Raw genomic sequence first — 6201 nt, forward strand, 5'->3', positions numbered from 1 at the left:
AATGAATGAATGAATGAATGAATGAATAAATAAATAAATAAATAAAAATAAAAAAATAAAGTCAACTGTTATAGGATCAATAGGTGATTGATTTAACTGGTATTTTGGGGTTCAAAACCAGAATTGCTTGGCCCTGTGTAGCCTCTTGTCCCATGGAGGTTTTAGTAAAATGGTTATTTGGAGCTTACTTACAGCCTCTCTCTGCTCACCCCTCCTCCTTGTCCTCTAAGAGTGATGGTCGCTACGGAGAGTGTGCCAGACACAGACATGAATGAGAGACTTGGTGCTATTCTGGGGAGCACGCCTCTCTCTCCAGGGTCAAAGCCTTTGCTCCTGGGCCAAGCCTCTTGGGCATGGCTCCCTCTTCCCTTGTACTAGTAAGAGGTTCTTTCCCAGGAAGCTCCCAGACCTCCATGCAAATGAACCTCTTGCAGGCAACTGCTGTCCTGGACATCATTGCCTTGCCCTGAAGAATTAGGCTACACATAGAGGTTTGAGTGATCTAGGTTTTCACTAATTCTTACCCGGCTGGTGTGGCCCAGTGGTTGAGCATCGACCTATGAACCAGGAGGTCAAGGTTGGATTCCTGGTCAGGGCACATGCCCGGGTTGCAGGTTTGATCCCCAGTAGGGGCATGCAGGAGGCAGCCGAGCAGTGATTTTCTCTCATCATTGATGTTTCTCTCTCCATCTCCCTTTCTGAAACAATAAAAAATATGTTTTAAAAAATTAATTTCTCTTTCAAATCTAGATGTCTCTAGATTTCAATGTAGTAAAAAAGACCATGAAAAATCATGTGTGGTTCTGAATACTTTAAATACTGTGTCTAGTGATTTGTTCAGCAATATTTATTAAGTAATAAACCAGTCAAACTTGACATTTTTTCTTAGTGTTGTGGCAAATGACCCAAGAGAACGACAGCGGGCACCCAGAGGAATCAGGAAAGGTCCTTTATTATGCAGCTCTACTAGGTCAGGGGACTTTGATCCAAAGCCTGAACTGACAATGTGGGGAGGTTTTGATATGTATGTCTTCTTGTGGTGGGCCCCTCGGGGTGGGCTTTGCATTTCCGCCCAAGCCAGTTAGAATGGGGAAGTAAGATTACTATTTAACTAGATACTGATCTAGGCTGTAAGCCCCCAAAATTGCCGCCTTATTTTCCTTTTCATTCAGACTTGACAGAAAACCACACAGAGTAGAAACCCTGCCACTGATAAACTAGGTTGATCCTGACCAAGGTCTTCGGAAATGTTTTAGAACAGGGGTGGGCAAACTTTTTGACTCGAGGGCCACAATGGGTTCTTAAACTGGACCAGAGGGCCGGAACAAAAGCATGGATGGAGTGCTTGTGTGAACTAATATAAATTCAAAGTAAACATCATTACATAAAAGGGTACGGTCTTTTTTTTTTTTAGCCGTAGTTTGCCCACGGCTGTTTTAGAAGCTAATTTTCAAGGTCAGTGCCCCATGTATATGGTACTCTCAGACACTGACTTCAGTTGGACTCTATGTCAGAGTCAGCACATTAGCAACACTCTCTCTGTCATGGAAGAAAGCATTAATTAGGGCCTTGCAAGTGACAGAAAAACTAATTTAGATGATGAAGGGGATTTATTGGCTCATAAAGTCCCAAGGTAGATATGCTTCAGATAAGGTTTGAGCTCACAATTCAATGTCACCAAGAAGGAAGCATCTTCTGCTTCTTTAGGGCGCCTCACCCTCCTCCACTCTGACCCCGGAGCTCCAGGTGGCAAGATGGTGGCAGCATTCTAAGGCCTCCCATCTTCACATCATACCTTCCAGGGTAGCTGCCTCCTTCACAAGCCTTGGGATTCACCATTTCTGACCAAAACTGAGCAACTTGCCCATCCCTGAGTCCATTTTTGTGGCAACAGGATGGGAAGCATCCATAATATTACATTAATCAGCCACCCTGACCTCTTCCCAGAGATGAGATTGATCCCTTGGGCAGGGGTGAAATTCCTGCTGTGTCCCGATGGCAGGAGATGGGTGATGGATGTAGAAGAGGCAACCTTCAGATACTCACTCAGGACACCCTTCCTCTCCACGCTCTTTTCATTCCCATTGCCTTTTAGTAGGAGATGGATGAATGTAGTAATCAGCTACCCAAGTGTTGGCACCCTATTTGACAGCTTTCAGATGGCCGTTCTCCAGTGTAGCCTGTGGTCTCTGGCCGTTTCCACAGGGCAAAAGAATAATTGCACTCCTTCTTGTGGAAAGAATTCATTCGAATAATCATCGTTCATTACCCTGCTCACTTATGTGCTCATTCAGTGTCCATTTATGTGCCAATCTTGTGCTTTTCTTCCCATGTCTCCTTTTAGGACTGAGTGCAGGTGCTGGGCCCAGTTGGAGGAACTGAATACAGGTAAAGCCAGTGTGCTTGGAGGGGATGAGAGTAGAGGGGACCATGTTTGAGTAATTTTCCTTGCTGATATTCAGGACTGCCAAAAGCTTTTCATTATGGGCTTATAACTCCAGACCTACTCTCACCTAGAAATGCCTGGAGATTTCCAAGGTCATTAATTAGCTATTCAAAGATAATCCTTGGAAAGCTCCTATTTTTAAACCAAGTATCTTTTCATGGTATTTTTAAATTCTCTTCTTAGGTAACAAAGGTAATTACTGCCATTTATTGAATGCCTACTAGGCAATACTTATTCATTTTACTTACATTCTTTTATTAAACCTTGACAACAAACCTCCAAGGTAGGAACTATTATTTTACCCATGATAAAGTGGAGGCATAGAGAGGCCTAGTAAATATCTCAAGTTAGAAAGTGATGGAACCAGGATGTAAACCCAGATCTGCTCAAGGCCAAAGCCAGTAATTATTCCATGGGTTTCTCTTCCCCACAGGTACACTACATCCTGTTAAGTAAATACATTATTTTCATTATGCATTAGGTTACACTTAATCCCATTTATCATATCAGTGTTTATTTAATTTAGAAACTGATATCTGGACCTGGAATGGATATACAAGGCAGTGTGATGGAATTGCATTTTACTGGGGCCTAGGAATACAGCTTGGGTTTCCTGATTCCTAAGCCAGAGTTTTCTTCTGGATTCCACAGAAGAAAATGGGATCCAGACCTTTCCTGAGCTTTCACTGTAGTTAGGAAACAAGACTTAACAGAAGACAATGCTACGCTTGGTTGTCAAAGCAAATTGTACAAATCCAGGTGCATATCAAATGAAATGCTATCAACAGTCAGAGCTATAGGATGGACTTGGTTGTGTGCGCTGCTTCTCTGATTTACTGTTCACAGTTGGGAGAAATCTTCCTTTGCTTTGACTCATTGTTCCATCTGGAGGAACTCCCACCAGCATAACAGGCCTGCATTAGAAGTGAATTATTTGCCCAGTCCGAGTGGTTCAGTTGGTTGAGCAATGTCCTGGGTGCCGAAAGGTTGCCAGCTCAATTCCTGGTCAGGGCACACCTGGGTTATATGATTGGCAGGTGGCAATGGTGCACATCCCTGGATGTGGTAAAATTAATTTGTTTAAAATTGGCAAGTCTACAGTCTTTGGAGATCATTCTCTTCCCCTTCTGGTGGACCATGCAAGGCAGTGATCCCAGTGCTCATCACAGTTCAGACGGTGAGGGCCCAGAACATTAGCCAGTTTGGCCCTTTGGGCTGTAGGTATAAACCCATGTTCTCCAATCAGCTGCCACTGTCATCTCCACCTGTTAGTATTCTGTGTCTTATTTCTCAGTTGCTTTAGAACTCCAGGGAACGAAGGATTATTATTTATTGACTTCTTAAAACTCTCCAAATAGAAAGCATCCACTTTCTTCTTTATTTAAAACCCAGCAACCATCATGGCTTATTACTGAGTAAAAAAAAAAAAAAAAAAAAAAAAAAAAACAACAACAAAAACTTCTTTAATAATATTTTAATTGCATTATAAATGCTCAACAAGAGTTTTCTGAGATCCACCTTGGTGGAACATGTGACTGCTTTTCCTGGGCCCCTGGCCTCCTTTCCTGCCTCTGCTCTCTCTCTCCTGTTTTCAGAGATCACCTCTCAATTAAACCACCTGCACTTAAACCCTGCCTCAGCCTTTGGGGAGACCCAAACTAAGGCAATGACTAAAGAGGTCATAATCCATTCAGCAGGAGCAGACTCCTCTGCCCATCCCAACCTATCCTAACACACAAGACACATACCATCCCCTTATACTCACACACAGAGATGCACACACACAGGGAGACAGACACACACATACACGCAGACACCAACACATATACACACAAATACATACACAGTACAGGCTTCAGGTCACTGTCTCCTATCAGGTTTTGCTTCCACCATCTAAGGGTATAAAGAAACACCATCTCATCCGGCCAGTGTTGCTCAGTGGTTGAGTGTTGACCTATGAGCCAGAGTGTTGACCTATGAACCACAGTTTGATTCTGGGGCAGGGCATAAGCCGGGGTTGTGGGCTTGATCCCCAGTAGGGGGCATGCTGGAGGCAGCCAATTGATAATTCTCTTTCATCGTTGATGTTTTTCTCTCCCTCTCCCTTCCTCTCTGAAATCAATAAAAACATATTTTAAAAACTATTAAAAAGAAACGCCATCTCTCCATCAACACCATGTCCCTGAATGCTAGCCTTTTCTCACAGCCTGGGCTTATCCAGCTATAACATTCTGGACTTGTCCTCTTAACGACAATCAAGCAATTGGTTCAAGTGCAAGACAACATCTTATAACAATGGGAGAAAATGTCAAGGTCTTAGTTGAGCCAAAATACAAATACGGTTTCAAGTTCCTCTGCTGGCTTGTCTCAGCTTTGAACCATGAAAAGACACCTCCTGACACTCACTGCTATCCTTTCCTCATTTTAGCCTTTTCATTTAGATCCTGACACATGTTTTTTCTAGATCACCTTCCTCCCATTCTTTTGGGTTATTGTTACTGAGTTCCCCTTGGGGTGTTTGGAGGAATATGATTTTTTGCCACTTTAGGTCCCAGGGCTATTCCTTGAGATGCTGAATGAAACATTTACTTTGGAAGCAGCTTCCCACACAATCTTTCCTTTCTCACGGCAGCCACAGCCTAGAATCTCGTTCCACGTTTACCCCCATTGCTGACTTTCTCTTGGAGTCTCCATATTTGGGGTCAAGTTGCAGGTTGGGTTCCCCAGAAGCACACACCAGGATTGTCATATAATAAGCTTTGTGGGAATGTCCTCGAGATCAACAACTAGGTGGGGTGAGGGATGTCAGCAGAATTAGTCAGAAGGGGATGGGCTGCAGCAGACACACAAGGCTTCATCCCAGGGTGACTTTGGAAGCTGGGAAAGTTCTTCAGAGTCATCCGGAGGTGGTCAAAAAGCAGGCTTTGGGTACCTCCACCGACCAGTCATTGCATGCAGGTTGCTCTGGGAGGAGACTGAGACCTTGGGTGTGGTGAGTTGACCCAGTCCAGGCCATTCTTAAAGAGAGCTGTCAGCTGCCAACATTCCTGGCAGCTGAAGACATGAATCTTTCAGCCCTGAAGGAGTGGGGGTGGAGTCTGGGTAGCTCAGAGCCTGGTCACATCCTTCAGCCCTTCCACTCCTTAGTCTTCCAGCAGGCAGTCATTCCCCACCTTCGCACCCTGAGCTCTGTCCAGAGATCTTCAGGGGAAAAGGCAAAGACCTAGCAATATCTTCAAAAACAAACAGCAGAACCTATACACATTGGGGTGCAAGGAGGCCCATATTCTCACGAATTAAGATCGAACTGTAAAATTTTTTTTATTTTTTATTTTTGTAAGTGAAGATCCATGTTCCAAAATATATTTCTGAATTCTTTTCCAGATGCACTGGACTTGGTGAACTCTGTAGGAAATGGAAACTTTATTTCAAAAATAAACCTTGAAGCAATTTGAAAATAAAGAGGACCTTCCTTTTGAACTGACAATAAAAGTGAAGCAGGCCCGCGAGCACGGTGAACTGAACTTCTTAAGAGTTCAAAATTTGAAAAGATTGCAATAGCAGAGGTCCCAGAGTATGTGGCAGAATTTTAAAGTAGCTTAGGGAATACTAAGAGGGTCCCAGTTAGAAATTTGTACTTTTTTTTTCTGAAGTAAAATACATTCAAAGGTCCTTTAGACATTATGAATCAAGCCCATTTGGAGGTACAAACAACTTAATAGTAAGTTGCTATTATGGGTTGAGTTGTGTGCCAG

The sequence above is a fragment of the Myotis brandtii genome, unplaced genomic scaffold (assembly GCF_000412655.1).
Source record: "Myotis brandtii unplaced genomic scaffold, ASM41265v1 scaffold79, whole genome shotgun sequence".
In the NCBI taxonomy this organism is placed as follows: Eukaryota; Metazoa; Chordata; class Mammalia; order Chiroptera; family Vespertilionidae; genus Myotis; species Myotis brandtii.